The sequence below is a fragment of the Notechis scutatus genome, chromosome 8, assembly GCF_049901735.1.
Source record: "Notechis scutatus isolate UNSWTSFEM ecotype Mainland chromosome 8, rNotScu1.2, whole genome shotgun sequence".
NCBI classification, from domain to species: Eukaryota; Metazoa; Chordata; class Lepidosauria; order Squamata; family Elapidae; genus Notechis; species Notechis scutatus.
Window position 1 is genome coordinate 15,992,390 of NC_142016.1, and position 26,343 is coordinate 16,018,732.

Genomic DNA, 26,343 nt, shown 5'->3' on the forward strand with positions numbered 1-26,343 from the left:
AGCACATTTATGTATACCCAAAAATGTTATCACCGCAAACACTATAGAGGTATAAAGCCCCCACACCTTATTCCTTGCTCTGTCCAGGTTGTTCTGCCTGTTTCCTGGAACAAATGAGGTGCCAAGGCCTTTTGGTTCTCATCCTCCTATCTTATCTATGTCAACTCTTAACATGTAACCAGCCATCATATAGGTATTCCTCGTCTTACGACCACAATTGAGCCCAACATTTCCATTGCTAAGTGAGACAGTTGTTAAGTGAGTTTTGCCCCATTTTACGACCTTTCTTGCCACAGTGCTGAAGGGAACCACTGTAGTTGTTAAGTTAGTAACAAGTTAGTCACATGATTGTAAAATGACCTGCTCTCTTCCTTGAGTTTGCTCATCAGAAGGTCTCAAAAAGTAATTCACGTGACCCCAGGGACACTGCAACCATCATAAAATGCACACCAGTTGCCAAGCGTTCAAATTTTGATCCTGTGATCACAGGGATGCTACAACAGTTGTAAAGTGTGAAAAAGAGATATAAGTCACTTTTTTCATTGACCTTGTAACTTCAACAGTCATGAAATGAATGCGTAAGGATTGCCTCTCCTCCTGACTTAAGAAAGTGAAGACTTTTTAAATGGAGTATTTCAAAAGGAACTTTTTATTAAGCAGAAATGATAGCAATGCATTCAAGGCAACATCTGAATAACGTGAGTCAAGACAAGTAGAATTAAAGCAGTAGAGACCCCTCCCTTTAGCCAGATGCGGATTCAGCCAATCCACAGGTGTGAAGATGTTATTGTAGCAGCTACTCTGAGAAACAGATAAGCATACATTCCCATGGCTATTAAAGTGAAACAACCCACATGGCCCTCCCTCTTATACATTCCCCAAGAGGTGAGAAAATCTCAGGGCACTCCTGCGCCAGGGTACAAGTTATAAAATACCAGTTGTCACAGGCAATACTAATGAATTGAATCCAAGCCCCACTCCCCTTCTCCCAATTGAATGGCAGTATCACTTTTAGGGATCTGATAGAATGGGACTTCTTATAGCAAAATCCTCATTCAAAATCCTCAATGGCTCGATATTTCTTCCTTCTCTGGTTCATCCATCTTCTCAGTTCCCTCACTGTTTCCTCTACTTCAGTCCTCCTGAACCCCATTTCAGATGTCTCAATCATCTCCACTCGATGAAGCACCATCTGGAGTGAGTCCCTGTTGCGTCATTTCACACAGCCATCAACATTTTATGCCAGCCAGCATGTTTCTCCCTAAACTAGTCTGATCCCATTGATTTTAAAGCCTGCTAAATTGTCTCAGCTGGTAGCGTGGATTATGGATCTCACTGTTCTTCTTTAAAGGTCAATGACCTAATCCCAATTGATTTCAGATCAAAAGCATTGCATGTCTTTGGCCTTCTGCTCTATCAGTGAGTGCAGCTCACAGTACCTAGGAAATAAATTGTGGTTGCTGTTTTAAATACAATGTGGGGTTCCCAGCAGGCAGAGAGATGCGTTCCGCCATGTTGGGTGATAGAAACTCTCTTTAAGAAGGCTATATCAATTTTATCGGTGGTTAAACCACAGGTTTGGAACTTGGGGATTGTTTGGTTGAATGTCATTACAATTTTTTCTCCCAGGTATAAAGGTGATGGTGTTAGGAAAGTCCTTGGTGCTCTCTAAGCTTGGTTGATTTTTTTTTGCACAGGTTTCATTACCCAAACATTTGCATGCTGCTTGCACAAATGGAGCACACACGCACTTGCCCGCTGCTCGAGCAAGTGAGGATGTGTGCATGCTCGCTGGCCGTTTCCACAGCCCAATTGCAAACCCCCCACAGCCCACAGGTTGGGGACCCCTGATCTAGACTGAGCACTTGGGAGAGTCAACGTGGGCATTGATTGAGACTAAGTGAGTCAAACTTAACTCTTGGTTGAAAATGCTACTTGACCAATTGACAGATGACGTTCAGCGGAGGTGGGATCTTCTGTAGGTTTTGTTTATCAAGGTGCACACACAGACCCTGTATTATTTCTGACATTAAGCTTTAATACCTATCCTTGTTTTTTCTGTTTCCCTCAGTTGCCCTCTTCCGTACTAGTAATGGGAGTAATGCTGCACTTGTGTCAGAAGCACCAAGCACTTCCGGGTTGAAAGGATTAATGGTGACAGCACGTTACTATGGGGATGCCTAGTTGAGGGCTCCTTTCATGTCCCTAGCAGGAGCTAAAGTGAAGGATGAGAGCTCAGCCGTGCTCCATGGCAGCTCTCGGGTCTCCAACGTGGGTTTGCTAGCCCCCTGCCCAGAGTTCCAACCACTTGAGCCACCATGCTCCAATGGCGCTGATAATAAATGCCCATGGAAATGATGCCATGTGAATCATTCCAAAAATTGTGTCTAGAAAAAAGCTGACTGGCCTTTCCTTGAAAAAAGTAGAACTGACCCACAGCTTTCTGCTTCCCATTTTTTTTCCCTTCCGAGGCAGCCTGACGAAATACTTTATTTTAGATGATCGTAGAGGCTGAGCGAGAGAGGAAATAGGCAACATATCTTTCCAAGTGGAAGGGCTGGACCATCCAGTTTTCTACTATAGCTCATTTCCCCCCCCCCCCAATAGGGATATTTTTTCAACTTCATGGAGTGGTGCGGTGGCCTAGAGGTAGAGCTCTCGCCTCATATTCAGGAGGCTGTGATTTCAATCCTAGGTAGAGGCAGATATTTCTCACTCTGGGCACACTGAGAATCGATCTGCTGAACAAAACTCTGCATTGGCAACAGGAAGGGCATCCGGCCATGAAACCCTCTGCTAGCTCCATTCAGTTGCCCAGACTCCACCCTGCAGTTAGGAGGGTGGCACTATGGCCCTTTATGAATTATGGACTTCAATTCCCAGAATTCCTGAGCAAGCCATGCTTGCTCAGGAATTCTGGGAGTTGAAGTCCATAATTCATAAAAGGGCCATAGTTGCCCACCCCTGGGTTATGGGGTGGTTAAAAGAGGATCAACTTCAAATGCCTCTTCTTCCTCTGTGATATGGTCATCTTCCGTTGCAGATAATAGGAGTTGTTCTCTTGCTTACTCAACAACTCATGTATTTTTTTTTTCTTAGTCACTCAGTTAAGATGTAGGTAGAGATATGACCTGATGCCAGGAAGCTATGAGACGTTTTGTTGCTCACATCAAAATACCTGATAGCAGTTCATGCTATCAGCATTCCTATACTGGCAGCATTCTCTATCAAGATGTGCATTTATTTGTAGACCGTTTATTTACACAAAGACTCCCAGGAGAAGCCATCTCCCAACTTCAAAGATTTTGCACCTGAGAAGAAGGAAGTCATCTGGCCTGCATTGCAGGTTTGTAATCAGGACAGATGTGATCTAGATTGAAAAGTCTGCCCTGGGTGCTCATTTAAGTTGATTCGCCTTTAATTCTTAGCATGGTAAAGATGAGACACAGACAGATACCGTGGTAGTGCTCAGATTGGATGATCGCGATTTGGATAACCCAAATTAACCATCAGGATGTGATGGTGTTCTTCTAAGATGTGGTAAGCAACGTTAACCTCTGAGGAAAAGTGAAAGACAAATTCACTTATTTGACCTCATTTTAGCTTCTTGGGCTTCATTTTGAGCCAGGTCTTCACGATAAAATTGGTGTATGTCAGAGATGCTCCAAACTTTGTTGGCATTTTTTCTCCCAATTATTTTTAATCAATTTGATGGAAAACAACTGCTTATGCCTTTCCCATCCTTACAGGGGAGAAAAATATTTCTGTTGAAATTCTCATGAGTAGGGTTTTTATAACAACTTTTATCGTTGTTGTAAAGTGCTTGAAGGATGTGTCTTTCACTACACAATTATCATACAGCCCTCCTTGGCTTAACATATTTGTGTTGACTCTCATGATGGTATATCAGTGAAGATTTCCATTTCCATTTTAGTAGCTTAAGACTAGCCAAGGAGACTGCATATGGTCAGAGATATGTGCAATAGAAAATAATAACAGAATAGCAGAGTTGGAAGGGATTTTGAAGATCTTCTAGTCCAACCCTCTGCTCAAGCAGGAGATCCTATACCCATGATGGCGAACCTATGGCACGTGTGCCACAGGTGGCACTCAGAACCATTTGTGCCGCCATCTGAGCCACAGGCAAACTTACTCACTGCGCATGCGCGCACCTCACAGTTGATTTTTGGCTGATTTGAGGCCTTTCTCGGTCTCCCAGAGGCTTGAAAAAAGCCTCTGCAGGACGAATAGGCCCGTTTTGTCACTTCCTGTAATACCGGAAGTGATGAAATGGGCCTATTATTTGGCCTGCAAAGCCTGTAGAGGCTTTTTTTCAAGCTGCTGGGAGGCCGAAAAAGGCCTCAAACCCGCCAAAAATAAGCTGTGAGGTGCAGTGCAGGTAAGGGGGGGGGGCTGGGTGGATTGCGCATACATGCGCAGGGGGCATGCACACATTGCCTTCTGGGTGCTGGCACACAAGTGGCACCCAATTTTTGGCACAGGAGCCCCAAAAGCTTAGCCACCACTGTCCTATACCATGTCAGACAAATGGCTGTCCAATCTGTTCTTAAAAACTTCCAATGTTGGAGCATTCACACCTTCTGGGGGCAAGTCATTCAACAGATTAATTGTTCTCATTGCCAGGAAATGTCTCCATAGTTCTAGGTTGCTTCTCTCCTTGATTAAATCCCATCCATTACTTATTGTCTTGCCTTCTGGTGCTTCTGAGAATAGGTTGACCCCCTCTTCTTTGTGGCAGCCCCTCAGATATTGGAACACTGCTGTCATGTCACCTCCAGTTCTTCTTTTCACTAAATGAAGGAGCCACGGTGGGGCAGTGGTTAGAATGCAAGTACTACAGACTAATTCTGCCAACTGCCAGGGGTTCAATTCTCACCTGCTCAAGGTTGACTCAGCCTTTCATCCTTTCAAGGTCAGTAAAGTGTGGACCAAATTTTGGGGGGCAATGTGCTGACTCTGTAAACCATTTAGAGAGGGCTGTAAAGCACTGTGAAGCGGTGTACCTGTCTAAGTGCTGTTGTAAACCAGACTACCCAATTCCTGCAATCGTTCTTCATAACTTTTAGCCTCCAACCCCCTAATCATCCTTGTTGCTGTTCTCTGTACTCTTTCTAGAGTCTCAACATCTTTTTTATATCATGGTAACCAAAATGTGGCTGCAGTATTCAAAGTGTACTCTTAGCAAGGCATTATAAAGTGATGTTAACACATCACGTGATAGCAATAGCAACAGCACTTAGACTTATATTCCGCTTTATAGTGCTTTACAGCCCTCTCTAAGTGGTTTTACAGAGTCAGCATATTACCTCTAACAATCTGGGTCCTCATTTTACCTACCTCGGAAGGATGCAAGGCTGTCAACCTTGAACCTGGTGGGATTTGAGCTGCCAAATTGCAGGCCGTTGTGTGATCTTGACTCTATCCCTCTGCTAATGCAGCTTAGGATTGCATTGGCTTTTTTCAGTGGTGGGATTCAAATTTTTTTATTATCAGTTCTGTGGGCATGGCTTGATGGGCGTGGCTTGCTGGGCATGGAAGGGGAAGGATACTGTAAAATCTCCATTCCCTCCCCATCTCACTAACCTGCTTTCCAGCTCCATTCTCCCGTGCAGGGCAACAAAAGAAGACACAGCTGATCAGCTGGGACTTGTGAGGCAGAGAATAGATGGGGACAGGGCCAGTCAGAGGTGGGATTTGCCGGTTCTCCGAATTACTCAAAATTTCCGCTACCGGTTCTCCAGAACTGGTCAGAACCTGTTGAATACCACCTCTGGCTTTTTTGGCAGCTGCAGCACACCACAGCCTCATATTTAAGGAATTGTCCATTAGGAATCTTAAGATCTCTTTCGTAGTTATTACTATTGAACCAGCAATGCGTCTACTACCACCAGTAATAAGTTTCAAAACATACCAAATGCAAACATCAAAATTTTTAAAATACCCCCAGGAAGCAAATAAGCAATTATTCTGGTTGATTTGGAGTTTGGATTGAAAGTCAAATATCCTTTCCACAGCTCCATTTATAACTGGCTATATTATTATTTCTCAGGAAAGGATTGTCCTCAGTGAGTACATTTACACAACTAGATATTTCAATTCCATTGTTGACATTCAAAATTATTGTTTTCTGCTAAGCTGCAATCAGTCCAAATTTCCAGCCCACTACGACTTGTGATTTGTCAGATTACTTTGTATTTTTCCTTCCTGCCAATTTCCCTTTTGGCGCTTTAAGCCCTCCTTGTGTGCTGCGGTTTTAGAATAAAATTCATGAGCGCTCCAGCATCTTTTAATAGACATGAGTTATGAGTTGGCATTGTGTGTCCAATAGCCCTAGGCAGGAGTTGAGAAAGCTTGGTAACTAAAAAATGGTAGGTTGTTACATGGAAAAGAAACTATGTTAATCTGCACTGTATAATTTCACATTTTCCTAATAGTTGAATCTAACTGTTTGTATATAAACAGAAGGAAGGAGTAAATACTTAGGTTTTAGAGAGAAAAAAAAATCAACGTGGGTCAAATAAGAATAGAATTCTCCTATTTTACAAATAAATCTTCAATTTTAAAAAGGACGTTCTGATTGGGAGTCCCAAGTTCCAGTTTCCCTTCTTTTTCAAGTTTCAAGCCACCTTTGCCACTCAATAAACACAATTTTAAGTTAGCTGTTCAGATGTGAAATGAGTAGATGCTTGTTTTGACTATGTTTGTCTTTTTAATATTTTATACTGATTTAAAACTCATGGCTTTGCAGAGAGTGCTCATACTTCCCTTGTATTATCGTGTTTGGGCTGTATAATTATCAGCATTTCCAATGTTCAGTATTAGAAAAAATAACAACAGTGTTGGTTTTGTTGATTGTTATCTTTGTCGCTGGCTGCCCTGTCATGTTTTTACAGTATGTGCAGGAAATGGTGTGACTAGTATCAGTCCATTAAATTCAAGGAATTTATCAGAAGGAATATCTTTGCTATTCTGAGGAGACAAACACATGAAAATTGTAATGCAAGATCAAACACGTGCCAAATAGTTACAGGACTTTCAAACCCCAAAATCCAGAACCAGTTCTGAAGAAGCTTCTTGGATGAGAAGTGAAACATCTTCAAAGAAAAACCAGAAAGTCCAGTTGCTTCTTGAAAAAGCACCTTTGGGACAATCGTGACCTGGATGATTGAGAATCTCCATAGACATGTGGAACCAATCAGAATATCTTACTAGGTTTAGTAATAAAGTCGTGCATAAAACATTGGGCATGTTGAACAAACAAATAAGGAAAGCTTGTACATTTGCAGTGTAATTGAATTGGCACCTGGAGGGAGGTGAGCAAGGACTCATCATAGAATGTATCCAAGAACATTTAAATATAGAATAATAATCTGAAAAAACACCTCCGTTGATTAAGAACATTTTAATCACACAGCCTGATTTCATGTACTTGTACGAGTCACTCACTCAGAGCTTTCAATTTTTCAATTTTTTGCTGCTGCCTGCCAATCCAGGAGAAGACAGGAATTGAGTTGCGGAGGCAAAAATAGTAAAAATTCTAAGTACAGAGTGTCCTTGTTAAGTAATTGCCTTGTTTAGCAACTGTTTGCAGTTACAATGGTCATGAAAACATAATTTAGGCATCCAATCCTTGCATTTATAGCAATAGCAATAGCATTTAAACTGATCTACCGATTTACAGTGCTCTACAGCCCTCTCTAAGCAGTTTACAAAATCAGCATATTGCCCCCAACAATCTGGGTCCTCATTTGATCCACCTGGGAAGGATGGAAGGCTGAGTCAACCTTGAGCCTGGTGAGATTTGAACTGCCAAATTGCAGGCAGCCATCAGTCAGCAGAAGTAGCCTGCAGTACTTCACTCTAACCACTGTGCCACCGCAGCTCAGTAACTGTCCCAAAGCTGAAGTTAAGGTCATAAGCACAGTGATTTTAGTTAGTTATTGTTTTGCTTAATGACCAATTTATTGGCCCCAAATTGTGGTTATTAAGTGAGGGACTATCTATGCAGGGGTCTTCAAACTTGGCAAGTTTAAGACTTGTGGACTTCAACTCCCAGAATTCCTCCTCCAGTCATGTTAGCTCAGGAATTCTGGGAGATGAAGTCCACAAATCTTAAACTTGCCAAGTTTGAAGACCCTTGAATAGACTTCAAAAGTTCCCACTGGACCTCTCCAAATTTGAAAACGAACAGATGGATGATATTCAGCTTACATTCAATAGGATGGCTGGCTTAAGAAGGAAAGAAAAGTGTTTCTCCATCATTGCTATGTAGGCAGATTCACACACTTTGGCTGGTTTGACCCACTGCTTCCAGAATGTCTGTATTCACATGTTGCAGGAAGCCAAAAAATAAAATAAAATTGTATTCACTATTGGGTTGGAATCCAGCCATAACATTGAGCTCTTGATTACGACATAGGGGGTTAAATCTGAGCGTTGGAATGGAAAACTTATCCAAAACAATAATGAAGCGAAAAGAAGGCAGATGTGCTTTATCGGTTTGATAATGCATTATTTTAATTTGGAAATAAATATATGCAGTGTTCTAGTAGTGGTAAATTGGAATTGCATCCCAAAGAGGTTAGAATGAGCTGGGCCCTGACTAAAAATAAATTTCATTTCATTTGAACTTTACATTAAATAATCAAAACTGATTGTGATTATTCTGTAGTCCCCCCCGCCTTCTCCACTAAAAATTACAGTTTGAATACGTCCTACATGAATAGACTCAAAGTTGATGAAGAAGTGCAGATAATTAATTCTTTTGGTGCTGGATGACCAATTTAGTGATTAAATTCAGTGTAGCTCCCTATCCGAATATGTGTGTAGATACAAACACTGAAAGGGATTCCATTCTATTCTCACAATAACAGCAGGAGGTGATGAGAATTCAGCTTCTCTTTCCTTCTAAGATTTATCCTCTAATGGGTAATAACACTTTAAAGAAAACTTTTTCCCATGCTAATTTAATGATTTCAATGAAATGGGGAGCTTTGATCCCAGGCATATCTCAAATAAGCAGAATTAAATTTTCTGGCTATTTAAAGTGGTGTTCCTGAACCTTGGGAACTTCAAGACAGGCGAATTTCAACTTATAGAATTTGTCAGCTGCCAGTTCTGGGTTGAGATACAGAGGCCTGAAGGGTTAGCTGACTATTTATTGATAAGGGTTCAGTGAAAATGTATACAGGTAGTCCTCATCTTACAACAGTTCATTGACCATTTGAAGTTACAACAGCACTGAAAAATGTGACTTGTGACCGATTTTCACACTTAACGACCATTGCAGTATCGCTATGATCACAAGAGCAATATTTGGGGCACTTGGCAACTGGTTCATATTTATGACGGTTGCAATGTGATCTCCCTTTTGTAACCTTCTGACAAGCAAAGTCAAGGGGGAATCCAGATTCATTTAACAACTGTGTTACTAATTTAACACCTGCAGTGATTCACTTAACGACAGTGGCAAGGAAGGTCAGAAAATGGGGGCAAAACTCACTGCCTCGCTTAGCAACATAAATTTTGTGCTCAATTGTACTTGTTAACTGCCTGTACATGTTTGCAGATGCATTTTATCTTCCTCAAACACCTCATTTTTCTTGATAGGCATTCTGAGGCCTTATTAAACCTCTTTCTCTTCCACCATAAGTAGACTGGTTATTTGGAGCGATGGCTCACTATGAATGAATAGCAGAGATGGGGCTGTAAAACAAAGAACGGGCTTTGTCTTCTGATGAATTAAGATAGCATGTGGGTGGCTGGTGAATAGCAGAGACTTCCTTCAACCTCCTGTCACTGAGCTTTTCCTTGTGTTTTTCATTTAAAAAACCTCAGCCCAACCTTAATCTTCAGAACAAAGAATTATTTGCCATTTAATAGATGTCAGCAGAAATGAACATTACTTCCACATATGTTATGGAGGAGAAAATGTTTTTTTTTCTTTTACAAATATGAAATCTGAGTTAATGTTATGTAGAGTTGTCACCAAATTGAGCAGCACTGCTGATATTTCTCAAGCTGCCTTGGAAAAACATAACAAGGGAGAATCAAAATCCTGAATGGAATTACGCAAATTAAAAGAGGAGAGATGTGTACAAAGAACAAGTGGTTCTAAACAGTTGAAGCCACTGGAGGCTTGGAAACGTAGTTCTTAGGTTTTTGTGTGTGTGTGTGTGTGTGTGTGTTGGTGGTTTCGTGCTACATCTGTAATTCCCCTCCTTACAAGAGATTCATTTCCATCTGTACATATTGGTGAGAAAATAAATGATTGTTACAGCCTGGATTCCGAATCCAGCTTTTTTCTGTTCATGGGAAATATAGGAAATCAGATGATGATGATGTCTTCTAGTCAGTGCTGACTGCTTTTAACTTGCCTGAACAAGTCCCTGCAGGGCAAGATTTTAGAAGTGGTTTGCCATTACCTATTTTCTAGGGCTGAGGGAGTGTGAGTGACCGGTGAGGTGCGAGCAAGGGTGAATGCAGCCTGGATGTGTTGGCGAGAACTCACCAGTGTGCTATGTGACAGATGAATGCCAACCCATCTTAAATCTAAGATTTACAAGACAACCATCCACCCTGTTGTACTGTACGGCACTGAATGCTGGGCAACAACAACAGGGACCGAAAGCTATCTCCATGCCATGGAAATGTGAATGCTCCATTGGACATCAGGCATCTCCCTTCTTGACCACATCACAAATGACACCATTCAACAACATTTTGGTGTGGCACCAATTATAGAGAAGATGGGAGAAGGCTGGCTCTGATGGTATGGACACGTCCAGAGAGCAGCACCTTCCACCATGGCCGAGACTGCCTACCAACCAGAAGTCAGTGGCTGGTGACCTCACGGGAATCCAAAACAGAGATGGCAAGACACCATCAACAAAGATATGCAAGCTGTGGGCCTGCACCCTGGAGATGCAGCTGACCATGCAAAGTGGCGTTCAATGATCTGAAAAGCAGACCCTGAACCTGTGGGAATACGAGGAGGAGGAGAAGGAGGAGGAGGAAAAGGAGGAGGAGGAGAAAGGAGGAAGAGGAGGAGGAGGAAGAAGAAGAAAAAGAAGAGAGTGACCCAGATTTCCTGGCTGGATTATATCCTATAGGTGGATTTGGGCCTAAGTTGAGACTAGAACTCATTGTCTCTTGGTTTCTAGCCTGATATGTTAACCATTGTACCAATGTGTGGCTCTCCTTTTGGGACTCTAATGATCATTTTAGGAACTATTTTTCAAAGTGATTGTGGATCATAAAGATTAGATGTCTTCTTCCTTGTTTCCAAGGGAGTTACATTCCATGTTTACTGGATCTTGAGATAAATCTAGCTGTTTGTACTGTGGAACACTTTTATACCATGAACCATGTACGCCTTTGAACATTGCAGTTACATGTTTCTTTCGCAAATCGGCTTAAAAATGAAGTTTTGTACAAGGGAAGACTTAGGTTAAGGGGAACTGCAGTGCACATTTTTGGGAGTTTTCATTTGTAGGCAGATAAGAAATCATATGGGACAGATTAGTAATGTGGATATGAACATGATAGGAAAGACTGCATGAGACACTGTGACCTTATAGACTAAGCAGTCATCATCTTTAGGATTGTGAGATCTTCTAGGATCTTAACTAGGTTCAGTAGGTTCCAAGCCAAGACTTGGAGGGGTAAACTCCCAATTCAGTACTTGTGTCTCTGTCCAAGGTGCTGACACTGAATTAATTGCAGGTTTCAACCCATGTCTTTTGGGTTCTGCATTTTGTATGTGGTTGGAATTTGCAGGAACTTTGTAACCAATCTCTCCTCTCTAGCTACTGATTGTTCTATATTCTGCTTAAGTATTTATTCAGATTCTTTTTCCGGACATGTCCATTCCCGTGGCTTTGTATAACATATTAGGATGACTACTTTATGATTTATGTAAGTCCAACAAGTATATTTAACACAGACTAAAATGGCTAAATTCAAATATCATGCTCTCCTATAGGTGGATTAACAAAACACAACTGAAATATTCATCTAACAAGCTATGCTTAATGAAGAGACCATGTTACAGTTAATGTGGTGGTCTAATTTGTCCAGCAAGCTAACGACTAAATTTCTACAATAAACTGAACCCCAAATCACATTTTGTTGAGCAAGTGCAAACAGAAAGTTAATTCAGTAAACCATGATTCACTGGTATTCCTTGTAATATTTATTTTGCTAATTCAGGTTTAAAATTGCAAGACAACTCTCTTCTCAGTGATATGAATAGGATTCTATTTGATTGGAAAGGCAACAATTCTTTCCCCTTAATAACTCAAAGTAGTTGAGTTGGCCTTCTCTGAAGTTTTAATGAGAATATTTGCATCTGTTAAATTTCTTTGCACTAGGTGCATCTTTCTGCAGTATAGCTGTCTCAGTAGTGACTCCAGGGGTGGGATTCAACTGGTGTTACTACCAGTTCAGTGACTATGTTTTCCTTGACACACGCGGCGCGTGTGTCTAAAAAAAACTCCAGCTGTGCCGCCCGGACAGCTGTAAAGTGCTGCATGTGGGTGCGCAGTGTTTGAAAAGCTTCTTTTTTTACTGCTTTTTCAACCTCAGCTGTGCCACTGAGGTTGGAAAAGCAGGAAATAAAGGACAGGTAAGAGCCCAGGTAGGCAGGTGGGCCAAACAGCAGCAAACAGAGAACTGGTGTGTGTCTGCTGCTCTTCAGAGCTACTGGTTCTGTAGAACCGGACAGAACCAGTAGCATCCCACCCGAGTGACTCTCTGTGAAATGGACTAATTCCAATGGATTTCCATCTAATCCTGATACTTTAATTCCCTCCACCCCTCAAACTAGTATTTTGGAGGTGTATAGATCTACAATTCTCAAAGAAATTGATATTGTATTCTTAATACATTTGTGACCACTAGCCAGATGTCTTCTTTCAGCCAAATGCTTAACAACATGTAGCCCAGTATAAGTACAATTCAAGTACAATTCCCAATATGTCTTATCATTCTCCATGTTGGCAAAATCTGCTGGGAATTATAGTTCAGCAGTCATTGGAGGCTCACATATTCCTGACCCCTTTAAGTGCTTAAATAATCCATTATTTAAGAAGACTTGCAGCCTGAGTATTTTTAAAGAATATGTTCTTTTTAATATGTGTCTGCAGATTGTTGCTTGTTAGAAATGATTAGCTTGCCAAGTTGTTTTCATTTGATCAGATGATAAAAGGAGGTAGCATGTTGGGTGTACTGGTGAAGGGACTGGCCAGGATACCCTGAGTTCTAATCCCACCTTAGACATGAAAGCCAGCTGGGTGACTTTGGACCAATCACCAGGAGACTGTGAGTTCTAGTCCTATTTTATGCTTATGTGATTTAGGGCTAGTCATTTTCTCTCAGCTCAGCACACCTCTAAGGGTTGTCAAGGTGAAAATGACAAGAGGAAGGACTATTATGTATGCTTGCTGCCTTGAGGTACCTACAAAAATAATAAAGGCAGGATAAAAACAAATTTAAAGTTAAATGGTTTAACGTATTCAGCTGAGAAATAAATTGACATAATGGATGAATGGCTGCAAAAACTGATGGAGTTAGCAGAGATGGCTAAATTGACTGTTCTGATTAAAGAAAAAAATGCAAATACCTTTACTTCGACTCGGAAACCGCTTCTGGACTTTGTGCTTGAGGTGGAAAAAAAATATGAAACTTTGATTTTGAGTTTTACTGATTAGATAGATTTGTTGTTATAGAAATTGTTAGTTTCTATTATTATGAAAAAAGTTGAGTGTAGATCTTAATGCCTTATTCAACTGCACCAAAGGAATTGGAAGTCAATGCCTTTTTTCCCTTTTTCCCTTTCTTCCCCCCATGATTCACTTCCCCTTTTCCTTCCCTAATTTCCTTAATATCTTTGTATGTTATATTATAAACTAATAAAACTATAAAATGTCAAAAAAGAAAGAAATTTACGCTGTTAGAACTCCAATCATAAGTACATTCAGATTGAGCATTCTAATTAACTATCAAAAAAACACACATCAACTACTAGTAGTTTCCAACTTTTGGTAAGCATTTCTTAACTGAAAAGTTGAGTGGGGTGTGGGTGGGGGAAGAGAAGGAAATGCATAGATATCTCAGTTCTGACATGTGTAAGAGTCTCTGTGACAAGTCTATTTAAAGCTCCGGTCATTTTTCCTTGAAGATGTTTTTCATCTCATCCAAGAAACTCCTTCAGAAATAGCAATAATTACCCTTCTGACTGAATGGTGAGGGAGGGAAGGCAGGACCCATTGCCCACTATTTCTATATTTCATGACAGATCATCTGTGAGTTTTCTCCTCCGAAATTACAGTCTACAGCATGTGTTAGAGTCATAGAGTCATTGAGGCCACTTGGAGGTTTATCTGTGCCCTCGGGGTCACCTGAATAGTGCAAATGGATATGGAACCTTCTTGGAACTGCTGAAAAGACTGTGTTGACCTGGACAACCATAACCTGGTGACTGAGAATCTCTATAGACATGTGGGATGGAATGGGGTCAGGTTGAGCTGAACCCAAATTAATCCTCAATTCCCTACTCAATCTAGAAATCATTTGGTTGCTGGAGTGAGGAAGAAAAGCCATCCTTTTGTTGCTCAGGTAAAGGAGCTACATGACTCTTCTCATCTTTTTAGCATTTACGTGAAGGTGTTGGAAGAGGCCATCAAGGTTCACATAAAGGCATTGGGAGAGAAGATGCAGAATCAGATATCCTTAAGTATAATCTCAGAGATGTACTATAAATTGGAACCTGATGCTTGGGGATCTGGATGGAGAAAAAAAAAGTTGAATCCCAGCATCATACAGTTGCTGTTTACTGCAAACCATATATAGCCAAATATAGCCATATTTCTCCAATGGTCATTTGGATGATAGCAATCTGTTAAGGTATTGAGATTTAATAGCTGACCAGCTGTGGTAAGGCTGCTGTCAATGCTGATGCAATGAGGACGAGTCAGCATGGTTATTGTCACTTTAAGAGCTGTCTATATAAGAGCAGCCATGAGAGAGAGTATTCTCTTCTCCTTGTGTTCTATCTCCATTGGAGTTCTCAGTGCAGAGTAATGAAGACTGATTGCTTGCCAGGTATTTGCCTACCATGTATATGTATGTATGTAGCTGTCTTGTATATAAACCACTGTTAAAAGACAAAGACTGTGCTGTGTTTTGCTCCTGAGTTGTCTCACTATGGTAGTCATGCTGCAAACACTCTGACACAATTCCTCTGAAGAAGCAGATCTGTGATTTGAGGGTCTTCCTGGACGCTGGCTTTTGCAAGATAAGCCGGGCTAGGGGAGACTGTCCACAATTTCAGTTAATACACCAATTGTAGATACACCTGGAGAAAGAGGCCCTAGTGATAGTAACACATTTCCTAATCATCTCTTGGAGAGACTATTGCAATATTCTCTACATAGGGCTGACCTTGAAGCCTACTTAGAAGCTGTAATTGATACAAAAGGCAGCGACCAACCTGATGGTAGGGGGGAAATTGCAGTTCTCATATAGCATATGTTAGAACATTGCTTAGAACTAACCTTCAGGATACATATCAATGTGCTGGTTTTGACCTATAATTCCCTACAGGGCTTGGTCTCCAGGTTTAGTAGGGTTTCTTCCCTGAAATGAAACCAACCCATCAAGTCATGAGTAGCATGAAGTTTCTCCATAGTGAGAAATTTGAGGGAGGCAGGAGTCAATGCTTTTCAGTTGTAGCCCCATTTCTTTGGAATAGCTTCTCTCTGTTCATAAGGTGTCATTTCTCCTGGCATTCGGGAAGACAATGAAAACTGCATTCTTTATCAAGGTTTTTAATAATGCTATTGGAAATGTACAGTAGTGATGGTGCACTATTGAAAGACCTGAAAGACCAGGCTAGGGAATAATAGAAGAAAATCTCTCAGGACTACTGTGGAGCATTGAATTTGGTTGTTTGCTTGTAGGCAGACACTTCATTACCCAATTAGGTAATATCACCAGTACTAATGAGTATGGGGCATGCTCCCTGTTTATATACCATAGTTAGTGGGGATATGGTAGATGGTTTCATCTTGGTAGTTCTTTGATTAAGGTACACAATAATTAACTATTATATTTATTTCAGCCAAAATGCATTTAAAGTGGTAACTATCTTTTGAGGTCAGCATCTCACATAAGTACTGGTGTTTCCCTGAAAACAAGACCAGGTCTTATATTAATTTTTGCTCCAAAAGGCACATTAGAGCTTATTTTCAGGGAAATACAGCACTAAATGCATCTGTCTGGCTGATAATCTTAACTGGGGCTTATTTTGGGGGTATATGATGAGCATCCTGAAAAATCATGCTAGGGCTTATTTTTTGCCTGAGTCTTATTTTCGAGGAAACATGGTAGTAGGAGCAAAACTGTTTTCTTGTTTAGCGGTTCTCAATGTTTTGCAGCAAAATAGGGTTTTAAAAATTAGAGGGAGGTTTGAGATACATAGGAAGACAAAAATAGACACTTTAAAAAAAAAAGTCCTGGACCAAAATAACCCAATTTTCTGACCTTTTCCTGTTATTCATTAAGCATCACAAAATGTGCTTGCCAGCCTGATGGGTCATGAAGTTAAATAAGGGTACTGTAACCAGTGAAAGCTATACTTTCCCCAGCTTTAAAACAGCAGGTTCAGTTATTTGCAACCAATACATTTTCTAAGAATCCAAGATTCTATCGTTTTGCCTTCTTCACCCCAAATAAGCTATTTATCAGAAGACTATAAGATGATGCTCTTTTGGGGTTCAGGTCCTTGCATGATGGCCGAAGTGTCATTAATATGGCTTCAACTTGCTATGGGACAATTCAACCATTCAATTTAAGTATTTAAAATAATGTTTAAAAATATTTTAATTTTTTGTCATTCACATTCTATTTTGTCCCTCCGTTTGCACCCTCTCTTTAATGATTCTGTTCCACCATTTCTTTGATATTAGTGTAACCCTTGTCTCATGGCGAGTTGGCTGTGCCAGGTTGTTCTAGACCAGGGGTGTGAAACTCAATTGCATTGAGGGCCACATCAGGGTGGTGTTTAACCTCGAGAGGGGAAAGGGTGGGCATGGCCAGCTGAACATCACTCATGTCAGGGGCACCTGTGGTGGCTCCCGAGCTCCGTTGTTGGCCTCAACATCATCCTACAAGCCTCTGCCAGTGAAAAACGGCCCTCCCGAGCTCCGTTTTTGCTCGCAGAGGCACCGTGGGCCGGTCCTTCACTGTTTCCAGGGTGGCCCTGTGGGCCAGATCTAAGCACTCCATGGGACACATCTGTCCTGTGGGCCTTGAGTTTGACACCCCTGTTCTAGACCAATGCAGTGATTGGGTTTTGAACTGTCTACCTTCCGGTTGACAAACCCAGCACCTTAACCACCAATCCACCGCGTTTACTCAGATTCACATCTCATGATGTCCTGGGTGGCTTTAGTTTCATAACTTCCTCTTGGCATGGGGCTAATCTGGAGGCTCACCTTTTTTAAAAAAATACAAAGCCTTGAGTTCAGTAGAGAAAAGGCAGGACATTGATGTAAGAACGACACCTTCCTCTGCATCTACAGCCTTGGGTGAATTTTTCGTCCATCTGTCCGCCCAGCAACAGTTCGGGTTGTCCCGCCCCCTCCCCATAGATGCTTAAGCAGATTGACAACTTGGCTTCCAGGCGTCTGGACCGGCACCTTGGCCACCTGCTTCAGCCCGTGGCCTTGGCTGAACTGGCCTTGCAGGCAGGGGAGCCACCCGCACCCTCCCCAGCTTCTCTTCCCTCCCCCCACCTGCCCTTCGAGCTGTCAGACAGAAAGCTGCCGTGCTTTTCCCCTCCTGCCATCTGTTTGGGGTGGGCATTGTCGCTTTTGTGTTACCCAGCTGAGGTAATGTTCTGTAGCAGCCTGGGTGGAGGCCGTGGTGGGGGTGGAGGTGCAAGGAGGGAGCCATACGAAGAAAGCAAAATAATCTTCCTTTCATGTGATGCTGACCCCCACCCCCCGCACCCCCGCAGCCTCCCCACCCAGTGTCAGTTTGGAAAGCCCCTCATGTCGTCCTTCTCCTTGCTGTCCATTTCCAGGGGCTCTAAAAGAGCATCGGGGAAGAGGATCCAGGGAAACCTGCCTTTGCTTTTCCGCTGGTGCCAACTCTCCTTTCCAATGAAAACCTGATTTTAAATATAGAATCCTTCGTTGCCATAACGACCATAAGAGGGTTTTTTTAAAAAAAAATAAAATAATAATAATGCGCCTTCTCCCTCTCTTCTAAAGAAAGCATCCCAGTTGGAGAGGTGGCAAGGTTGTGCTGTTATCCAACCCGCAAATCACGGCGTTTGAGAACAAATAAAATTTAAAAATTGCTGGGATTGGTTATCCTCAAAGGAGGCCGGTGTAGGGAAGGGAGGATGAGAGGAAGAGACATATACATGGAGGAGTTGTCTAAGGCTCCATCTGGCCCTCGGATGCCTGGCATGACCACGCTTCCATGCAGCAGGGATTCTGTAGTGAATGAAATTTGTGTGTGTGTGTGTGTGTGTGCGTGCGTGTGTGTGCAAGTGCATGCGTATGCGTGCATGTCTGTACATGTGCAATTTCCTCTCCCTGTTGCTTCTATCGCTCTAGAATTATCAGGCTCTAAACTCATGATGGGTGCGTGTGTGGGTGAGTGGGAGGGAGGGAGGAAGGAAGGAAGGAAGGAGAGAAAGAGAAAGGGAGGGAAGGAAAGAAAGGAAGGAAGGAAGGGGAAGAGGGAGGGAGGAGGAAGAAGGAAGGAAGAGAAAGAAGGAAGAAAGAGAAAGAGAAAAGGAAGAAGAGAATGGAAGGAAGGAAGAGAAAGAAGAAAGAAGGAAGGAGAGAAAGGAAGGAAAGAAGGAATTACGATTTCACCAGAAGCTACTCAATTTTAAATCACAACTATTTCTATTGCTGTAGGGAGGCTAGAACTGGAAAGACTGAATGTTACAGGCAATGATCACAGCAACCAAATATTCTCTGAGAACAACCTGACCAATTTGTCAGTTGTCACAATTTTTGAAGTGTTTTCAACGTGTTTTAAGCTATGATTGAAAGACGCGAGAGGGAAAGCCAAGCTATCATGTATGTTTTTTTTAAAATGGCATTTCAGGCATCATTGTTCAGGGAAATAATATGATATGATACCGTATATGGCATATGACATATGATATATAGTATAATAAAACTGAGCATATGTTTTTAAAACAGAGAAAGAATCTAAGAATCCAGTTTGATGCAGACTTTTGGAAAATAGCTAGATGTGATTAATAATTCTCAAAGCGATTCAAACTGTCTAGACTCCTCACAGCTTGAGGTCATTGAGCCACAATGTTACACCACCATCTTCTCTTCCCCCCACACCACATTGCCTGATTAAAGGTCCTGATATTGATCTTTTAAAAACCCAAAACTGGGGTGCCTAAATTTGTGGATCAGGATTGTTGTAGTGCTTAGGAGTAGCTTTAAAGATGGCAGTTTTATGTGACGGAAGGTGATTAAATAGATAGGGGAAATTGTGTTGACTGCACTGAAATCACTTTGGATTTTGACTTGACTCTAATTATTTGCAGTCCTTGACTTACAACCATTCACCTAGTAATGCTTTGAAGTTACAATGGCACTGGAAAAAGTGACATATCAGTTTTTTTACGCTTATGACCATGACCACGTGATCCTGGTCATGTGATCATGACAATTGCATCATCCCCATGGCCATGTGTGTCATACAACATTCCTATGCCTGTTTTAGTAGTTGCCATAAAAAAGGGGTGGGAGGAAGAAAATCTGGAAGAGCAGTTGAAAGCGAAAGTACATACTCTTATCTTTAAAAGATTGCAACTAAACTACCAGGGCTTTTGCCCATGAATATATTTAATTGGAGAACGTGAATGATGACACCCAGCCCATGAAAAAGCTCAATTGGAGAATCCGGTTTATGAGATACCTGGGGGGGGGGGGAGGGGGGAAACAGGATCACAGATGACTGTAAATTATGTATGCCAGAGTTGGCGTCATACAGGGCAGTGCCAGTATGTCGCCTCTAATGAATCCTTTGAAGTTTTTTGAAGTTTGTCTCGAGGATCATGATTTAATTAGGGCGATTGCTGGAAACCATACAATGTGATCCTGATCATGTGATCATGACCATCACAGCCTCTCCATGGTCATATGGCTTCCCCACTGACCTTGCTTGTCAGAAGGTCACAAAAGGAGATCACATGACCTTGAGACACTGCAACCGTCATATATGTGAACCAGTTGCAAACATCTGAATTTTGATCATGTCACCATGTAGGAAGCTGCAGTGGTGCTCCTTAGTGTGAAAAATGCTCATCATAAGTCTCTTTTTTTCAGTGTTGTTGTAACATCAAACGGTCATTAAATGAAAGGTTGTAAGTCAAGGGCTACCTGTGGTTGCCAGGAGTAGTGAGATGGTCCAACAATTCTGAAGCATTATGCATGGGAAACATGGGTGCCATTAAACACAGATGGCAATTTCCATGGGCAGCCACCAAGCTCGGAATGACTAGCATAGAACATTCTTTTCATTTGCCAGTACTCCAGTATAAATAAATGTTTGGAATGTTGTAAAAGTAAAAAGTGAGAGATAGTTCTGTGTGCTGAAAATAGAGCCACTTCAGAGTTGGTTTGTTTTGTGAAGAACTTTGATCCTCCCATTTGCTGTGCTGGAAATGTTTATTTTGGGGGACACAGATGGGGGTAGAGCAGGGGTATAAAACTCAAGGCCCGGGGGCCAGAGGGGTGCTTAGATCTGGCTCATGGGGCTGCCCTGGAAACAGCCAAGGACCGCCCCATGGGGTCTCTGCCAGCCAAAATGGAGTTTGGGAGAGCTGTGGACGGCCCTCCCGAGCTCCGTTTCGCTGGCGGAGGATTGCAGGAGGCCGTCGCAGCTAGAAACGGAGCTTGGGAGCCCGTTTTCACTGGCAGAGTGCTTGGGCCGCCACAGGCGCCCCTAACACAAGTGACGCCGAGCTGCCCCCCCCCGAGGTGTCATGCCCTTGATGGAAACTGACTCTGAGGGAGAGGAGGAACAGCCAACAGGGAGTGGAAGTGTGGCTCTGGAGGTTGTGGAGGAGGCTGGGGAAGGGCAGAGGCCAGCTGAGCAGTCAGAGGAGGACCCAGGCCCATCCTAGGGCATGCAGGGAGGAGAGGATCAGGGAAAAACGAGGTCTACTCAGGAGGAGAGGGCCATGATCCTCTTCATGGGTTGCCAGTGTGAGATCTGCATAAGAGTTTGGACCTGCGTGCTAACAAACATTGGGGACAAATTAGTGTTTTATTCCTGGATGAGGTTTATCTTGGTTGGTGTTCTTCCAACGGACTGTACCTGGTTATCTTCCTGAAGTTTGTAATTATTTATCCTGGTCTGTTGTGGAACTTTCTTCAGTGCAGTTTGTTTTTGGTTTTTGCTTCGTTATCCACTTTTTGAATTTGAACTGTGTTTTCTTTCGTTTTGGAATGTTATTTTGAAAATAGTTTAATCTTCAACTGTGAACAATTAAACAGTAAAGCCAAGTTTAAGGCATTAAAGGACCTTTATTTACGTTTTGGTTTTTGTTATATTTTTGATACACTCTGGGTCATCACACGAGGTCAAACACAACCCTGATGAGGCCCTTGATGAAATCGAGTTTGCCACCCCTGGTATAGAGCAACCAAGATCAAAAATACTTAACAGTGTTTCTCAACCTTGGAGAGGTATAGACTTCAAACTCCCAGAATTCATGCTAGCTGGGGAATTCTGGAAGTCAAAGTCCACACTTCTTTGAGTCGCCAAAGTTAAGAATCACTGATAGTTAACATGGCGGAGATTCCAGCTGTGAGTCCTTCATATTGTGTCTCCTTAGTTGGGTTTTATTTTTGGTATTTGTTTAATGTGACTGAGCAAAAAGAGCTTGTCAGGATTTTACAACTGTGCCACATGCTGCAAAGCTCTGGCTCATCATTTTTGGAATGCTTGCCTTACCCTAACATGTGCTGTCTCAGCCGACCCAGGCATTGCCTTCTGGGGTATTTCAGCTTCTGAGCCAATGTAATGTCATCACTTCTAATCTCACGCCTGTGCTGTATGATGGCTTTTCAAACTGACATCCGATCTTCCAGGGCAAATGCTGAGCATCACAGCATGAAGCTCAGTGGTCAGGATAGGATAGGAAACTGTGTGTGCCTCACGCAGCCTGTGCGTCTTTTACTCGGGGGTAAGCCTTACTCCCAAGTAAGTCTATCAACAACCTATTCTCCAAAGCATCTGAAGGCAGGACAAGAAGAAACTGATGGAAACTTACCAACTGCAGCCTTAGCTGTAATGTACTGGATTTTTTTGCAAGTAATCCTTGACTTACGACCACAACAATAGTAAGGTTCTACATTTAGGCAAGAACAATCAAATGCACAGGTACAGTATATATGGTACCTTGCTCAATAGTAGTGACTGTGAGAGGGATCTTGGAGTCCTAGTGGAAAACCATTTAAATATGAGCCAGCAGTGTGCAGCAGCTGCCAAAAAAGCCAACACAGTTCTAGGCTGCATAAACAGAGGGATAGAATCAAGATCATATGAAGTCTTAATACCATTTTATAATGCCTTGGTAAGGCCACACTTGGAATACTGCATTCAGTTTTGGTCGCCACGATGTAAAAAAGATGTTGAGATTCTAGAAAGAGTGCAGAGAAGAGCAACAAAGGTGATTAGGGCAGGGGTTGCCAACCTTTTGAACCTCAGGGACCACCAAACTCATATTTTTAAATCCCGCAGACCAGAGATCCTGGGAATTTTTTTTTTAAAAGTGCAAGAATATTCCCCACCCTGTTTTCCTAACGATTGATCATTCTTTATTTGGGATCATAGGATACTGTCTCCAGACGTTCTCAGGGGGGAAAGAGAGAGAGAGAGACTTTTTGCTTCATGCAAGGAAAGCAGCAGAAGCAGCAGAAGTCTTTCTTTCTCTCTCCCAAACTCCGCCAAAAATGAATCTTTGCTGGCGCAGCCTCTTGGAGCAGGAGGCCTTGCAGGGTCCCAAAGACTCATTTCTGGTGGAGTTTGGGGGAGAGAAAGGACTTTTGCTGCTTTCCTTGCGTGCAGCCAAAAGCAGAAGAAGAAAGAAGCGGAAAGAAGCAGCCCGGTGGCCAGGCAAGGTGCGTGGGGCAAGTGGGACAAGTTCCCCCCCCCGCCCTTTCTCCCCTCCCCTCACTACCTCATGTTGTTCGCAATGCAAGTGACGCAAGCCTTGTGTTCCTGCGCAGCCTAGATTAATTGCTTTGGGGGTGTGTGCTTTGGGGATGACATTTCTCTGAGGACCACCAAAATTCTCTCACAGACCACCAGTGGTCCCTGACCCATTGGTTGGCAACCATTGGATTAGGGGACTGGAGGCTAAAACAAGATGAAGAACGGTTGCTGGAACTGGGTATGTCTAATTTAATGAAAAGAAGGACTAGGGGTGACATGATAGCAGTGTTCCGATTTCTCAGGGGCTGTCATAAAGAAGAGGGAGTCAAGCTATTCTCCAAAGCATCTGAGGGCAGGACAAGAAGCAACCTGGATGGAAACTAATCAAGGAGAGAAGCAACCTAGAACTAAGGAAAGTTTTCCTGACAGTTAGAACAATTAATCTGTGGAACAACTTGCCTCCAGAAGTTGTAAATGCTCCAACACTGGAAGTTTTTAACAAAATGTTGGATAACCGTTTCTCTGAAGTGGTGTAGGGTTTCCTGCCTCAACAGGGGGTTGGACTAGAAGACCTCCAAGGTCCCTTCCAGCTCTGTTATTCTATTCTAATTGAGCCCAACATTTGTATTTTTAAGCGAGACATTTATTAAGTGAGTTTTGCCCCATTTTATGACCTTTCTTGCCACAGTTGTTAAGTGGATCACTGCAGGTGCTAAATTAGGAACACAGTTGCTAAGAGAATCTGGCCTTCCCATTGACTTTGCTTGTCAGAAAGTTGCAAAAGGTGATCACATGACCCCAGGAACCGTCATAAATAGGAGTCATATGCCAAGCGTCTGAATTTTGATCCCATGACCGTGGGAATGCTGCAATGGTTGTAAGTGTGTCATAAGTGCTGTTATAACTTCAAATGGTCATTAAATGAACTGCTGTAAATGAGGGATTACCTGCTTTGGAAATGTATTGGAATTAGAAGATGCACCCAGCTATTATTTGGGGGGTATTTTCCTCTTATATACATCTATGTGGTGAAAATGCCCCCTCTCTCTTAAATATAGCAAAAAAAAAAAAAACCTCCATTATAATGAAGTTGAATCCCAAAAGTGCTTTTTCAAGAGGCAACTAGACTTTCTAGTTTTTATTTGAAGACGTTTCCCTTCTCAGCCAAGAAGCTTCTTCAGCTCTGACTCTTTCTTCAGCTCATTTTCCACCATCCAGTCAGAGCTGAAGAAGCTTCTTGGCTGAGAAGGGGAACGTCTTCAAAGAAAAACCAAAAAGTCTAGTTGTCTCTTGAAAAAGCACCTTTGGGACAACTATGTCCTGGATGACTTGAGAATCTCCATAGACAATGGATTTGAATGTTCAGCTCTGGTTTTTAAAAACAACAATGCCATTTAGTGTCACCTCATCTGTCATTGTTTCAGCTCTTTTATAGAAAGGCTCAAGAAAATAAACTGACTCTGCTTCTTAAGAAAGTGTTTTACTTACAAAGGTAGACAAGCGTCACAAATGTCTCCAGGAAAACAAGCAACTTTTGTTTTCCCATTCAAATTATATTTCTCATTTTTCCATCAGACTCATGTTTCTGGATCAACTTCCTCTTGCTCATCACTTGGCAGACCCTTGCAGAAATCAGTGAAGAGGAAGCTGAAGGTGGATTTTGAAAGGTAAGAGGCCTCTTAATCAAATATTTTTTTTCATGGGTTGTGGCTGTCATTAAGAGAGAGGATAAAGAATTAAGGTACAATGGAAAATAAACCTACTGATTTTGTTTAGAGATGAGATCCTAAACTAAAGGATACACGTGGAATCCCCAACACAGTTGTGGAGTGCCACAAATACTTCATTCCTGAAATATGCACGGTAGGAGGGACAGGTAGCTGCAAAAAACTGGACTTCCTTTGTTTTTCCTTGAAGACGTTTCGCTTCTCATCCAAGAAGCTTCTTCAGTTCTGAAGATGAAGCTTCTTGGATGAGAAGCAAAACGTCTTCAAGGAAAAACAAAGAAAGTCCAGTTGCCTTTTGAAAAACCACATTTGGGACAACCATGACCCGGATGTCTGGGAATCTCCATAGACATTTAACTGCAAAAAAGGTAGCATATAAGAAGGTCTTTGTTGTTGTGGTTTGAGGAAACATCTGGATACCTTTTTAGTAAGTGTCAGGTAGGCAGTTGCAATGTCTGAAATTATGTTGCAGACAACTGTTGTGTTTGTGTGCCCAAGCATTTTTCAGAATTCATGTGTGAACTTAATCATCTGATCATCATCAACTAAGTTCACAAAATCATCACATCCGGCTGTGTGTGTTTGTGGCTCAGCACACTGAAACAAACAAAATGTTAACAAGTTACGATATTTATGTAGTTACCCTACTTACCAAGCCACATCTAAATATCTTTACAATCCCCAAGGCACGTTATAACTTTTGAGCACCCCTAATGTTTTGGAAATTGAACCTTGAAAAATTTGACACGGCCTATCAGTGTGGGTTAACATTCTCTACAAACTAGACCATAATAACTTTTTCAATAAACTCTGGCTGAAGAAATCCTTCTTTATGTCAACCTAATTGATGCTAGAGATATTGACTCAGCTGTAGGAGTAACAAGCAACTACAAGAGCACCTGAACTTTGAGAAGAATCTGAAGAGGGTATGTCCAGATACATGGAAAACACATCTCTTGAAATGTCAATGGAGGACTGAATGTTGGTGCTGTGTCATGGCTGTGCCTGTGAGTTATGCTTGTGGCATTGTCATCAATCTGGATAAATCCCTTTCCTCTCAGCTTTCACCAAGTGTTGTTGTTAGTTGCGAAGTCATGTCCAACCCATCATGACCCCATGGACAACGTTCCTCCAGGCCTTCCTGTCCTCTACCATCCCCCAGAGTCCATTTAGGCTCACGCCGACTGCTTCAGTGACTCCATCCAGCCACCTCATTCTCTGCCATCCCCTTCTTCTTCGTTTGCCCTCAATCGTTCCCAGCATTATGGCTCTTCTCCAGGGAGTCCTTCCTTCCTTCTCATTTAGGTGGCCAAAGTCTTTGAGTTTCCTCTTCAGGATCTGGCCTTCTAAAGAGCAGTCAGGGTTGATCTCTTCTAGGACTGACCAG

The 26,343-nt window shown here is 42.2% G+C and overlaps 1 protein-coding gene across 3 annotated transcripts in view; it reads left to right on the forward strand.

Moving 5' to 3' along the window:
• The window catches only part of HIVEP3 (HIVEP zinc finger 3), a 213,420-nt gene that overhangs the window by 90,191 nt on the left and 96,886 nt on the right, over positions 1–26,343 (forward strand). For all 3 annotated transcript variants that reach the window (XM_087970826.1, XM_087970825.1, XM_087970827.1), the window contains exon 2: positions 24,805–24,896. The gene's annotated coding sequence lies outside the window, so the exon portion shown is untranslated. The remainder of the gene's footprint in view (positions 1–24,804; positions 24,897–26,343) is intronic.